General features: G+C 41.8%; 1 protein-coding gene across 2 annotated transcripts in view; it reads left to right on the top strand.

Moving 5' to 3' along the window:
• Window positions 1–16,140, top strand: part of LOC115534750 (regulator of G-protein signaling 6) — a 58,082-nt gene that overhangs the window by 25,920 nt on the left and 16,022 nt on the right. The window lies entirely within an intron of this gene.

Raw genomic sequence — 16,140 nt, forward strand, 5'->3', positions numbered from 1 at the left:
TGAACATTTGTTAAATGGATGCAAGTCCTTTTCTCACAGAGCTGATGGTAAACAGACCTGTCAGCTCATCTTAAGCACAGCCCAGTGCTTTATGTCTGGAGCTGTTCCTCAGAGCCGAGCACCAACTAACCGGAAAGCCTCATTCATTAGCTTTTTCTGTTCCGACATCAAAGGTATCAAGAAAATCCCACTCAGAAAAAACAGCAATAAAGAATTGCTAGCTGGCTAATAGCGTTACAATCAACAATCAAAAGATAGCACTTAACATTTGCTGGTACATTTCACCATTAGGCCTGCCTAATTAAAAAAATTATAATAGACAAAACAGAAAACAATCTATTAGACTAAAAAATATATTACACATATGGAAATCCTATTTCCATAGCAAACTATTTAAGAGCTCTAAACAATGTTATTAGATGGTGCCTCGCTATGACTTCAAAGACCTTAAATGTAATCCTATGACGCACCGATCAATGGCTCATCTGGTGTGCCAGAAGCCTTATTCTATATGGTCATTGTGTGTGTGTGTGTGTGTGTGTGTGTCTGCAAATCACAAGAATACACATGATTTAACAGATGAGGATACATATCTTCTTAAGTACACCTGCCTTAGTCCTGGTAGCTTGGCTTTGAAAACGAGTCTCTCGAGTCCACATTTCCGGCTCCTTTTCTCTATTCCACCTGGCGCTGCTAATTCCTTTCCCCCCGAGACAGGAGCTTGTGCCGTGTTGGAGGGCTTCTGACAGGGAAACAACCTGCTCTGCAGTCGACAGGCTGGGCATCAGCATGAGTGTTCAACCTCAAAGTTCATGAAGGAAAATGAGGGAGACTTCCTGAATTGAGTTGTTTTATTGACTGCCACAATCTCGTGTACTGTATGTACTCGCACACACATACACACATACACACACACACACACACCCAAATGCAGCAGCGTGGTGCAATATTCTGTCCAGATTAAATATAGCAGGGAGAATATCAATGTATTGATTCTTTCATTAGTATTCAATGCTGAAATGTAAAATAATAACCAATCATATTCATGAAGCATTTTTGTAATATGCTTCTGTATGATTATGGAAGAGGGACTTGATTCGCCCTGCCACATGGGGAATAGGACATGCAGCCAATCTGAAATGTAATGGAATCTTGATCAATAACTAATGAGCGGCTAGATTGGCATCTTGATAAGCCAATCCCTTTATAGCGAGAGGTACACGCCTCTAAAACAAAGCGGTCGTGTTGATGTGTTCCCTGTGTGTGGTGCTTGTATATACAAAGTGTTGGCCGACATTAAAAAAAGCATGAAAGTGTTCGTATGGGTGCGTTTATCTATATAGCATACACTGATAATACACACATCTCTAGGGTACTGAGGTGTTTTCTTCTTTCCGTGGTAGTATAGGCTGGAACACTGCGTGCTGCTGTGTGGGCTGCACTAGTGTGAGTGTGAGCATGAGCGATCAGAGAGACGGGCTGCTAATCAGCGGAGACTGGTTCATTTTTCATCCATCAGAAGCTCCCCGGCAGCCTAATTAACCCAGCGGCTCGACCAGCGGGCCCAAAGACCTCTAGCCTTACCCCGACCGTCCCTCATGGTTACGGCGTGACATTGCATCCGCCGGCGAACTCCATCTCGCCTCTCAGAGCTCTTTGATCGGCCCGCAAACAGACTTCAGACTCCTTCCATTGTTTCTTCATCTTTTGAATAGTAGTACAAAGTTCTCTGACATTTAATTTTTTTCGTACGATCAATTGGAGGTAGAAAGTGCAACACGCGTCAGAGGATTTTATGTAACGTCTTTGGTCTTGAGCTGTGTTAAATATAATGGATGGCGTCGCGATGTGCGGCAAAGGTTCAGAGCAGGGCTGGAGGTAAAGGTAGATTCTAAAAGCAATCTAATAGCACTTGCTGTGCATTGCTCACACTGGTAGAGCCAGTCTGAGCACACGCTCATTGGCAACACGACCCACTTATGTTCCATTTGAGACACGCGGCTTTGAACATGTGGAGGTTCCTCAATCATCATAAAGAAATATTATTTGTACATTTTCAAGTTTTATTGAAATTTTACCGCGATAATATACAAGTACAATCAAAGATCACGCAAAGAAAAAACACAAACACACTCTTCTGGATGAAGGATCACCAAAATATTAAAAAACAACAAAAACAACCTAGCGCCTGGGTCAGAGCCTAACAACCCCCTTTGATATAAATTTATGTATGGCCAATTATCTCATTTTGCCTTTGCTCCATGGACCAGGTTGGGATTAACACAGACAAGCCCCCCTCCCACCCTTCATACAGAAGGTGATATTGTGTAAACCGGGAAAATATCAAAAGAGAAATGGAAGGAAGCACTTGAATTGTGCTCGATCTGCAGCACCTCACCAAGTGAGACATGCTTAATCGGAGCTGCCGCTTATGTTGGCATTGATGGCCCGGCTGCATGAAGGTCACCGTATTCCTCCATATGATTTACATTGATTTAAAATTAAAGAGTAGACTTTGAATATTTGTAAAAGGGTAATTGTAGCCTATTGTAGAAACCAACCTGCCCGACCACTACCTGCACAGGAAGGCTCGTGGATAGTACTATTCAAAGTACAGTATAAGTGTATATTATTTGCAAACAGTATATAAAATTTGAATTACACTTTGCCAGGTGGGATTTCCCTAATACCATTAATAAGTCAATGGTGCCTTATAGAGCATTTATTGCAGGTCTGTAGGTGTGTGTGTCTTTGCACATTGACACACTTATATCTCCAATTAGTATGCCAGGAATTAAACTCTTTTCAGGGCTAAACTATTAGCTACAAGCTACTAGGTAGTGGGGTGGGAATCTCTTGGCACCTCAAGATTCGATTTGATTCCGATTATGAGGTCAACGATTCGAATCTGAAGCGATTATTGATGCAACAATTTTCTTTACGTACATTTCCACGCGTGATTTTCAAAATGGGTTTGGTACTCAGAGTTTGCTAATCACTTCCTACTTTTGTGATGATCATTAAAGACATCAACAGATGAGTTAACTTAGCTAATATTTCATAAGAGACAAAGCTTTTGTCATAAATATGACTTTCTATGAACAATGCAATGATCAATGCAGCTTGCATTATAGAACAATATGGAAGCATGCAAAAAATAGAAAAAATAGAAGGATAGACCGGATAGAAGTTTGGTACATTTGCTAACATGCTAAACATATAGAATATTAATTCCACTATTTAACCTCGCCCCCAAAAATATTGCATTTGCCTGTCTTGTACAGTCGTGTGGTTTCCTTTTGGAGTTGGAAGACGTGGTTTTACTTGCAGTGCACTCGGGTTATCCGGTGTTGTGTGGTTGTAATGTCCGGGACTGCGAGCCAGTGCCGGGGGGCATTTGCATGTGTTTGGGATGAAAGCCTCCCATGCACTAGAACAGGCTTGGTACAGCGTTCACCATGGTGCGAGGGTCACACTGCTGCTCCACAAATAAGGCTCTCAAAGTTGGAAGGCGTTTTATATATACTGTATATATATTCATATTCATCAAAGTCTTCTGGCACATGCGTGTTCATGTGTGCTTGTCACGCACAGATAAATTATTGATAGATCAGAGGATGAGTAAAACGACTCTTCTTCACATAGCCGAGGCAAGGCCCTGTTCAATATTTCATTAGTTCTCAGATCCTGGGAGTTGAAGAATGTCTTTAATGATTGTAGTCACGTTTTCCCGTGTTTCCTTTTTGATGTTTTTTAAAAGCCTATTTTATCCCCATTGACTACATAATCCCCCCCACTGCACTGTACACACACACCTCTTTATTATTGGTTTGTTTTGTTATTGTATCTAATGCCATGCATTAGATATGTCACTTTGATAAGTGCTTCACAGAGAAAGCTCATATTAAAATGAGCACCCTTACCGGAACCATCACTGCACTGAGCCAGGGTGCAGACGACATGATGCCACAGTCCACCAGAGGAGGGTTCAACAAGCTCAGTAAGAATAACCTTTGAGGACAACTTAGAAACACATCAGGTGGTTCTGTCTCCCCTGGGGCAGCCAATGGGAGGTCAGTAAGGCTGATGATGTACTTGTTAATGATGATGGGGTGCCTTGGATTCAAATCCAGGTCACCAATCACCTTAATCCTAGACAATATACGCATGTTCCCTAAGACTGTATGAAAACTGATTTGATTAACAATGTCTTCTGAAATCCGGACAGATCTGGTTAGAATAATTGCACAGCACATAAACTTTGATGGTTTCGGATGTTATTGCGATAAATATTCATCCATATACCTCTTGTGGGATTGAAGCACAGCAAGGGGAGCCTGAATTTCAACCACAGACTAAGTCCCTTGGATGAAAAACAATAATCTTTTCCTTCATCAAAGCTGTTACGAATTGACTATATTACATTTTGGGAGAACTGAGTGATTTAGAGATGACTTTCTACCATACAGACTCACAGATAAAGCCAGAGAACACTAAACAATTTCAACAAAGATTGTGCCAGAACATGTGGAAGAATATATTTTTAAAGAAATACATCTACCTCAAACGATTGTTCAGATAACCTTGGCTTCCATATTTCCTTAAAATAACATAAAGCAGCACAACAAGGGAAACTTCTCGCAGGGACGGTCAACAGGGGTATTTTACTGTAGTTCTTCATCTGACCTAGTATCACCTGTTTCTGATGCCCCTCTGGTTCTCCTGGGTCACCAGCGCTGACCTTTACAGCAACAATAACCCAAGGAGGAGCTCATTGTCCGGCCTCCTAGAGGGTCCACTGATACCTTCCTCACAGAGTATGCCGGTAGTCCGGTTGAGGGAATGCTGGGGACTTAAGCAGTGTGGAAGAGGACACACTCAAGTCGAGCTGCACTCCTTCTGATTGGACCTGGGAGAAGGCAACAGGACTTTGAGGTGTTGCTGTTGTGTGTCCTTCAATCTAAGCTCACAATCAGAAACAGGAGACCGTAACGGATTGAAAATACCTACAGCACATATAGGTTTATAGTTATTTCTAGTGAAGCACATGGAGCAGGCGACAATGAAACTAGAGGAAGAATTTAAGAAAGGGAAATGGAAACAAAAAATGATAATGATAACAGGCTGCAGGAGGCGATAGAAAGGAAGAACAGGAGGAAGGCAGACACGGGATTTGGAGTATAACCTTGGAAACGAGTGAGATCTTCCTTCCAGACCGACCCCCTCCCTGCAGCTAAATAAACAAGGGAGCCAGAAAACGCTGGGTTGTAGCCACCCTTGTCAAAAGTGAAATGCGTCAAATAGATTTCTCAGCTCCCATTTGACAACGCACATTATTTTCAGGGATTTAGGAAGTGTTTTTGAGGGGTTTTGTGTGTTATAAAGTGTTTACTAGTTAATCTATGTTTGCACAAATGTAACAATTTATCCGTTCTCTGAATCTGGATGTGGATTTGTCTGGATTGTCTGAGTAATGAGATGTTGCTTCACAGTGTCAATAGCTTTAACCAATTAGAAAATATGACTTCAGTGGCTTCTGCAATTGCATTTATACACTCTGAAACTGCCCAAAACAAAGTATACATTTTAATCAGATTCAAACCAAACTGAATGAGTAGCCGTTCTGTTTTGCTAGTCTGAATCAGGTTGTTTAAGCACTCTAACACATAACACACCATCTCACACAATAACTTACATGATTGTAAGTTATTCACGGGAGATTTGTATTTTGGTCTAACTATAATTATAATGAGATTTGTCTGAAATCCATTGCTATGTGCAATATTATCTGTAGGATTATGTGGATAACGTAACCATTATTGATTATGACCAAGAGGATTCAGTAATGATTCCCTATAATCATACTGTAAACGGGCTAGCCTCTCTCCTGCCGCCGGCTTGTACAGTGGTATTCAGTCTAACCTCATGGTGGTCGGAAATACTAGCATCTAGATTTACAGTAATCAACTTTCCCCCTTGGAGCATTACTCTCACTCCTGCCATTCTCCGACTGGCAAGGTCGTCTCTGTCCACCTCCCCTGGGCCGCAGTGATGAAGAGCTGACCAGATTGATTCCTCTCCAGGGGGTCGCTTGGCCTGGCATGACATTCTGCTGGGGATGTCTGGCTGGTGGTCCGCCAGCAGGGAATCAGCTGATGTGGTCTAGATGGATTGCTCATTTAGCAGAAAATCTCAGAGCTGTCTATTTGGCCTATGTTAAACCATTCTAGAAACAGGTGATCGAGGGAGTATTCAGCAGATGTGCGTGTGAATGTTGTATGAAGCACCTGTAGTTTGTAGTGTACTAGCCTCCCAAACAAAGTACCCAGGTTTCTATCAGAGGAACGAACGGGACATCGATTTGTCTCTGCTGTTCTCTGTTTAATCCTTAAACAGCAGAGAACAATTGTTGGTTGGAAAACTTATAGCTTAAGCTACTGTTGTTGCTGTTGTTGTTTTTAAACCAATATGTGATCAAAATTGGATCGGTTTATGACACATGCATGAAAGCGGCTCAGTTATGTTTAAACAAATCTTCACATAGATAACAACTCATTAGCCTAGTGATGTTGAAAGACACTTTGAGAGTCAGTGGTACCCGTGGCTCGCAGTCGCTGGGTTAGCCTTTCCATTGGTATTCAGTGCGCCAGGCGTTCCCTTCCCAAGGTTGTTGCGTCGCCGCTACAGGCCATTAATCCCATGTTAAACTACTTTTTTTATCTATTCCTACTACCGCTGGTATTAAGATGCAGAGCCGGTTTGGTGTGGAGCGATGGATATCTGCATCACACGCTATATCCTTTCACATCCTGCTGGATGGAGTCTCTCTGGGGCCATTAGAAGAGGAACTCTCTGGTGGATCCACTGACTTGCAAGGGTAGTCGGTATGCAGGCAGGTGTGTTGCTAACTGCACCTATTTGTGGATAGAACGAGTATAAGCCTGAACATTTGATCTCTTCCATTCTGTACTTCTAAATCCCTCCTGGTCAGCTTTTTTTATTTTCCGAAAATTACTACTTCGCCTTTCATAAATGCTACTTCAAAACAGTACTTTTTATTGATTCCCATTGATCTTGTCGATCATATTTTGGAGCAGAAGCCTGCTGCCTGTGTATTGTTACTCAGGGTTACTTCCCATTTATGCACAACCTTTTAATCAGTCATACTGTGGCACAATTGTATACGCCCAGTCTTGTCGCATTCACCTACCTGGCTACCTGAAGTCTGACCAAGCTCAGACTAGCATTAGGTGCAAAATATGTCGGCGACCAGTCCTTATTATTATTCGGGAATAATTATAATATTATTCCCGAATTTCACTCCCTCAGCTCTACTCTCTCTCCGACAGTTGTTTACATATATATTTTTTTTATTTTATTAAAATAAAGAGTATACTACCTCTTAAATGTTTGAGAGGTGTTTGAAACCAGGCATTTAATGTGATGGGAATCACAGCAGTTGTAGCAGTACTGTGGCCCACTGGTTTGCACTATTGCCTCACAGGAAGGTCATGAGTTCAAACCGGTTTTTTTTTGCGTTCTCCCCGTGTTCACTTGGGTTCCCTCCAGGTACTCCAGTTTCCTCCCACACCAAAACACAAACCTGTTTCATAGTCCTGCCACTGCCTAGGGCCTTCAGCTGCTCACCGCAGACACCGGAGAGATAAGAGGCCATGGACACGGTCGCCTGTGTCTGGTGCTCCGGCATAATCAAATGGAACGAGTTACATCTGTGTTTACCCTCCCATAACATTGCAGAGAACATTTCCGTTGCACTGTCTTTAATGGACGAGAGCTTGAAATAAAAGCGACTGGGGACCAAGAAATACATTTGTGAGACTTGACCGAGACGGCCCTGCCATTGGCTCTCAGAGGAGTGTGCAGGAGTTTCATGAGTGTCTTTTTCCCCATGCATGGAGAGAGGAAGACCGCCTCGTCGTTGTGAGGCCGGGCTGGTGTGAGTACGTGGCTGAGAGCCATCCTGTCCTGTTGAGCTCCAGTGAACTGTGTCATTAGCAACGGAGAGATAAGAGAGGAGCAGACAAGCTCTCAGAGAAAACCATTACTCTTAACAGAGCCGGTGTCCTGTTGTGGGAGTTTTTTGTGTGTGTGTCGATCCCTTCTAGGGGTGTCCTCCACCAATACTTTGCACGGTCAAATCAGATTTGTCAGGCCAGACCCCTCTTTGGCTTATCTTTGAATCACATACCATAAATCGTTGCAGTTATGCGGCTCAATTATGCCTATTTTCTTGTGACTTTACGTTGTTTAATCAACAGGCTTATCAGGGTTTCCCCCAGCTGGCTATAGGTGAGGCCCCTTCGCTCAATGAGGAGGCCTGGACCAACTAATTCACTTTTCACCATATGACAACAATGTGCACGGCTTTTTATGTCATCTGCATTCAATTTGGCAGAAAACATTGCTGCTATTAGACTTATACACAATATAGACTATTATAATGTAATGTTAAGAATAAAATGCATTTATCATAATACAAAACCTGTATCGCTAAATGGACTGTAGCAGCATGTATTTTAAACAATTTTAAATACATGTGAATCAGGGTATAGAACGAATGCAGCACCATTACCTTTACATAACATTTAAATTGCCCTGACGGATGGAGAGAATTCTTTCCCCTGGCTAGTGCGGTATGGTATGACAGCTGCTGTTGACACAGTTTGCATTTGATTTGTTTTCCGAAATGCTGCCAAACTTTTAAAGTTTTTTCCTGATATTGTGTAACCTAACTAGAATGTGCTCTACTTTGAGTGTTTTTTTGATGGATAGTGCCACTTTAAACCAAGGGGGTTATCAAACAAACAACGGGGACACTTATTGAGAGCAAAACATAACACAGCAAATCGCGGTGATATATATATATTTGTTGTTTCTCTTTCTCGCCCTCATTGTAGATGTAAATGTAGCACCCCCATCTTTCCAATGGAATGTCCCGCTGTAAAACGGACACAATTCTCTCAGGACTGCGATTAGACTATTAAGGACGAACTCTGCTAAACGACTTTCTATTAAAGGTTTCCGAATACATCCTGTTATTTGTCATCCAACAAGATAGACTGAATTGAATTGTTCTAAGCATAAATGTGAGGGGAATTCTTTCTCAGCTTGTCAAAATACACAATGTGCATTTTAAGTGCCTGTCAGGTACAAGCACATTACTTCTTGCCAAGAATGATTCCTTTGCCAAGTTACAACCCCACAGGAGCATTTAAAAACTTTATTTTATTGCACTAAGGAGAGAGAGAGAGAGAGAGAGAGAGAGAGAGAGAGAGAGAGAGAGAGAGAGAGAGAGAGAATGTCTTTTTTTTTTGTCAGTCATCTGGTCCTTGGTTACATATAAATGGAAAATGTGTTAATTTAAAGTTATTAGTACCTGCTTTTCATTAATGTCAGTATGTGTGTGTGTGTGTGTTTGTGTGTGTGTGTGTTTATGTGCATGGACAAATTAATGAATTGAATATGTATGTGTGGGTCTGTGGCGTTCTATAATACATGCAATCTATGAATAACTGTCCAATCACTAGTTGCATGTGTGTGTGTACAATGCCCTCGCGGGCACTGCACCTTTGCCCAAGAGACTAATAACATCCTCCCCCTCCATCAGAGAAGATGTGAGTCGACTGGAGATGATTTTATACGCTAGCCTCCTCCCTCCTCCCTTTATTATTCAACCCTGATGGCAGCACATGGTCCGTAGGCCCATTGTGCCCAGGAGCTAATGAAGCGATCGCCACATCAGGCCTCGTTCGCTGTGACGTCCTCTTCGCTAATATAGCTTGCAGTAAAAAGGCCATTGCTTCACTATTAGCACCGTGTTTCTCATGAAATGTTCCGGGCCGTGGGACGTGAGCGTGCACATAGTGACATATACACAGAAATGGACGGGAGATTGCCTGGAATGGTTTTGCATGTACACCATAATACCTTGATGGACAGCACGCAACCTCTGCAGGAAGGTTGTAGACACATTCAAATTTTAGGAACATAGGAAATGAATATGAAATGAGACGTTCACCATTAAAGTAGGAACATAAGAAATGTATATGAAATGAGATATTCACCATTTATCTAAATGAGAAAAGCAAAAAACTGTATATAAAATTGAAACATACTGTCTACAGATTGGTCAACCTCCACCATCGCGTATCATCTCAACTCAAACCATCCTTGTGTGTTGCCGTAATCTGTCGCCTGGCAGGAAGCTTTTATAATATTAAGACATCAATCACACACACAATCTTTTTCCCTGAGCACGGCCTCCAAGAATACCACGGTTCCTCCCCTGCTGCGCTGGGGCCCCACACATCCCGTCCTCCAGTCCTGCTGCTCTGCTGTACATTCTGTCTGGCCGTGGTGAAGCGGGTGAGAGGGAGTGGGTGCTGCTGTGTCTGCCTGTCCTACAGCAGGGCTATACGCTTATGACACAGGTGATCAGTGCCATTATGTTGCTCGATATTGTGGTTGCGATTATTCACTGCAGTTAACAGATTATCGATTCGTTATTCTGTTGGGCCTACTGTGTATGTACAAACTAATAATGGTCAAATGATTACTGGTTATGTAATTCAAATTCTATATAACGTGTGCAAACAATAAGATTTTTTTATGTCTTTATGTTTTTTCTCTTCTTTATATAAATAAATGAATTACAACATTTCACTCTTAGCTAATAGCAAAGGTCAGAATCCCAATTTTGAATAATTTAAAATGAATTGTGTAGCACTGTCCTACTGTGCCGTTAAAGGCCATCGATAGAACCAAATAAATTACAATGGATAAGATGGCTAATGCCTTTATTAACAAGCAGTCTTTGTGGGGGGGAATCTGACACTGAGGTCAGGTCTCACTGCCAGTATATTAGCTTTTTATTCTCAGCCTATTATATTAGCCTCTTATCATCTTCTAGAAGAGCTTTAGTTTCTTTGTTACGGAACAAGATTTAGGTTAGATCGAGCATAGCTTATTCTTTCATATCACATTGCAAATTTTAAATGATGATCATAACGCATGTAGCTTGTCCTTGAACTTCTTGATCGCTTTGATGCATGATTGATCAAATAAGAGACGTCATCAGCAGTACTATTGAACTTGAAATTCTGAGAAAATGTTTCCTTTTTTTTATCATCTCTTGACTTTCTTAGCAAGTGTTCCATGAGGGGATCAAGGTGCCTCTTAAAGCACTAAGGGAACACGCCGCAATCAGTGTAGCGGCTCAAAACTTGATTGTGTCAGATCGTTGGAAGTAAATAACAGTCGGAAGGACCAGAAATAGCTTTAAAGTGAAGTGACAAAGTGGCTCTCAGAGATGGAAGATATAACAATATGTACGAAGAAGTTCTCCATTCATTGCATACTTGAGTAAAGGTATCCTGGAACAAGCAAACTATTCAGTTGAATGAACGCCAGGGTATCTTAACACCTTTGAAAGCAAACAACATGTTATTGCTGCAAGGTACTGGCAATAAATGATACAGTTTTAATGTCTAACTGTCTTGGTAATTCGCCCGATCCTTTTATGTTCTCTGGCAGGAACAGCAAATCCTTTAGCTGTATGGGTTATCAAGAGGGCTCAAAGTTGTTAAACAAACATCAGCTGAAACCATATTGTAATAGACGGTTTTATTGTTCTAAAAATTGAAAAGGAGTTTTATATGTGCTTGGATTATCCATGCTCATATATTTAACCGTGCTGTACCGCTTCTGTGAGTATTTCCAGTATTTGGACTTCTACTCCTGCTACTTAAATCGCTGCTACTTCTGGTGCACCAACCATGAGCTATACTTTGATGAGCGACTACGTAACTTCCTGCAGTGTGTAGCAATCTGCTTACCAAATGGCTAGCTTTTCTTATGTGCATCCAGTTGCGTTTAGCGTGCGTTTTACAGACAGCAGTAACTACTGGTGCCATAGGTCAGTGGATCTCAGCGTTTGCCATTTCGGTATCCTGCTGTTACTATAAAAAGGCAATACGAGTGCCGTTGATGCTGAATTCTGTGTACAGATGGCTTTACTTCCATGTGCTTACGAGCAGGTCATGTTTGCGTCCTTTCCCAGACAAATTCCATGTCCCCTGGGGCTGTGTCAGACAGACACCAACATCCCCTCAGGGCCACCCCTGACATTCTCCTTCTCCGCGGGAGGCCCACGCTACTGCACAGAGGGAGAGACACATTGCCCCGCTGTTGTCCTTAATAGAAACTGCCCTCTTTTTTTGTGTGTTGTGCTATTTTTGAAATAGATGCTTGTCTCTGTTCCCCTTGACTTTGGCGTACAAAAACTTGAACTGACAGATCCGCTCTGAAAAAACATGGATATAACTACATCAAATGAAGTAACCTCTAGCAATTTTTTTACCCAAGTGGGCCAGTAACATATTTACAACTTTGAAGTCAGAATGAAAGGGGAAATATATCGCTAAGCGGGCGGGGGAAGCGGATGTTTTTTTAACTAGCTTGCTCATGGGGACCCCCATACTAATACGCAGGAACCATACAGAACATGAAAGGTTGTGGTGTTTCTGTTTTTTTTTGCCAATCACAGACGGACCAGCCACTGTGCGTCATGGCGGGATAAACCTGCCAGAACCATCTCCGAGCCCTCTGCCTGGCACGCTCACGCCAACCAGAACGGGCTAATTGTGTGGCGATGATACTGCGATCACTGCCCTGTGGGTGGTTAAATACAATACCATGAAATCTGCTCCCTACTCATTGCCAACACTGAAGACACATACACACCTTGTGATGGTGTGTGTGCATGGAGGGGATGACGGATCTCGCAACACATTCTGGTTGTCAGCATGACAAGCGAGGAGTGCTAGCATGCTGGAGGCTATTAGCAGGAGTGGATGGTCCTTGAGGGAGCATTGTCATCATGAGCTACTCTGGATCCACTCAGCCACACGGCATCATCAAGGCCTTGTTAGCATTTTATTGCAGTATTGATTCTGATACACGGCCTGGAGGCTGGTCATGTCGTGCTCTCGGATCGCCCAGGCGGCATTAAAACAAAGAAAGAAAGACTGTTGGTTCGACACTGTAGAGCAGAATGACACACCCACACAAACAGCTCTTGGGGATTGTAGTGCATGTTTGTGTGTCTTGCTTTAGCCTCCGATGCTAATTCATTGAAAGTTGTTTTATTGTGGGGTTTTATCTGACCATAGGCAATAACAACTTTTCACAATCCTCTGAACATCATTCAACAGGCCAAGGTTGAATATGCATCATGCATTTCCCATGGCATAGCACTGAATACATTTGATGTGAAGCTGTGAGGTGAAGCCGCTGGTGTAGGATTACTCCCATACAGCATGAGAATGAGTGCCTGGTGTATGGGAGCATGGTGGATACCACGTAGGTGCTGATGGGAAGTCGACTGATCCTGCACTGTAAACACCCCCCCCTCCCCAAAGCAAACAATAAAGATTAAGATTAATAAATCACATTGCTTTCTATCTCAACTATGAGTCATAACTGGGATAGAAAGCCAATAAGATATCGGTCGTAACTTAGGACAGACATTTGTTGATTCAAATTCCAATCCAGCGCTGACTCAAGGTTTCATGATACCTTATGAGAATTGAATCTGTTTGGGGATGTGTAACGTGTGGAAGAACGTGTGCTTTGCTTGCATGTGGAGGTGTGAGCGTGTGCACCTGTGTCTTTATTTACCAAGCGCATATTGGCCATCCCAGCAGGCTCCCAGCCGCCAGCCATTTTTATATATAACCAGGCTTCTTCTGAACTGAAATGACTCTGGTTATCCATCTATACATCTACTTATGCACACTATACAGGACTATATATATATATATGCCTATAAACTAGTCATTACCTTACCCTTTGTTAATATTTGTTAATTGTTACTATATATATATCAAATAATAAATATATCAATTTGGCACAAGTTAATAGTTTTTGATCACTGACCACAGAGCGTCGCTGGTTAGGGTTAGGGTTAGGGTCGTGTTTTAGGGTTAGGGCCGTGTGTTAGGGTTAGGGTTAGGGTTGGGTTAGGGTTATGCAAACAACTAATAATATTTAATTAATGATGACAAAACTATTACATTTTGCCAAATAGATATTTTAGTAACAATTAACAAATATTAACAAAGGGATAGGTAATGACTAGTTTGCTTTTTATTATGGCACCTTATTATAAAGTGTTACCGAAAAAAAAAAAAAAAAAAAATATATAAATATATATACATACATACATTTTAATCCTTTTTATTCTGGCATGATACATTACGCCTTGTCCATGTAATGTCAATGTCAATCATCTGTCTCACTATATGTTGTGTTGCTTTTATGCTTTTGTATGTTCTATCTAACATCAACCTGCCAGGGACGACAGATGAAAATTATTTTTTTAACTAAATCTGGTGCAATCATATGTCCGATGTAATAGCCATGTTGATTAATGCACACTGTCCCTTTAAAAAAAAAAAAAAAAAAAAATAGATAGATAGATAGATAGATAGATAGATAGATAGATAGTAATATTTCACGATAAGGGTACTTTAATTATAGTTTAGGTTAATTAATGCAGCATTTGCATAGGGGTTAGAGATGGTGTTAGGGTTAGTGAGTAAGGTTAAGGTTTGGGAAAACCCTAACTCTTAAATAATTTATACACACTATAAAACACCTTAAAAAATATATAACTACACCATAAGTTAACTGTAAGGTTGACCACAAATCTTTGACGATTCAAATGTTACACAGAAAGGTATTTCGTCGGATCATCGTGTTAGGAGAATTCTGCATGTTTAACAACACAAAATGGGTGTTACCACGACATTGCCTGGCTCCGTGAATTAAAAGTGGGGGATTGACTCATTCTTATGTGTGCAATTTGCTGTGTTATATTTTGCTTTCAATAAATGTCCTCATTGTCTGCTTGATAACCCCTTTGTGCAATGGCAGTGGCACTATCCAATCATTTCATTTTCCAAGCCGAGCACATTCTAGACTGTAGAGAAGAAGGTGACACAATAGCTGAAAAAAATGCGTAAAACCATTAAAAACGTCAAACGCAAACTGTGTCAACAGCTGCCTTCATATCATAGCACTCACGGTGGTGGAAATTATTCCCTGTTGGTCCTCAGTTGCGCAGTTTAGCTGTTCTGCTAAATTGAATAGTGCCGCATTTGTTCTTGTCGCTGAAACGTATAATTAACATGCATTTATGTTCTTTAATCAGCCAAACGCCTCGCTTTATTGATGCAGGATTTGTGCTGATTGGGTGTGAACTTGGTTGTGTAATCAGACCGAGTGGAGCGTCTCCACAGAGACCCACCACGGTTTGACTTCATTTGATTACAAGCCATGACTATTGTTTATAAGGCTTATAGTATTCTTAATTTGCGGTCAAATCGGATGCAGACGTAAACGGACGTGCACATTGTCGTCATATTTGGAAAAGTTCATTTGTTTCTAGAGACAGGGGGACATGTGGCAGAGGACCCGGCCCTGTAGACAGCTGGGGGACGCCTGACACCTGATGAGCTCATTAACATCCTCAAGATTTTGAACGATGCAAAAGTCACAAAAAGTTGGCATCATAATAAAAAATATATGGGTCTGGCCTGACGAATTTGCCTCGATCATGTTAAATCTTAATCTTGGACGACCCCTGGAGAGTGTGAGGAGCAGCGGCGACGAGCAATCAGCAAGGAGGGCATGCAGAGGGAGCGGCTGACATGATTACCTCACCGCAAAGTGGTCCACGTCTTTAATTAACCTCTGCTCAGGGGTATGAATAGGCCTCGGTACACGTGGGATATGTGGGTGTGTGTGTGTGTATGTGTATGTGTGTGTGTGTGGCTGTAGTGTGTGTGTGTGTGTGTGTGTGTGTGTGTGTGTGTGTGTGTGTGTGTGTGTGTGTGTGTGTGTGTGTTTGTGTGTGTGTGTGTGACTGTAGTGTGTGTGTGTGTTTGATTGCATGGGTTTGCGTCCCCTGTGTTTAATATCCACCGGTGTGGCCATCATCATCACTGTGACTTGATTTGTATTGTCCTCAGTCATCCTGTGTCCGCTTAGGCTTACTTTTTTGTGTCTCAACTCAGCCATATCTCAACAAATGTATTGAATGGAGGGGATCAAATCCAA

This window comes from Gadus morhua, chromosome 21 (genome assembly GCF_902167405.1).
Source record: "Gadus morhua chromosome 21, gadMor3.0, whole genome shotgun sequence".
NCBI lineage: Eukaryota > Metazoa > Chordata > Actinopteri > Gadiformes > Gadidae > Gadus > Gadus morhua.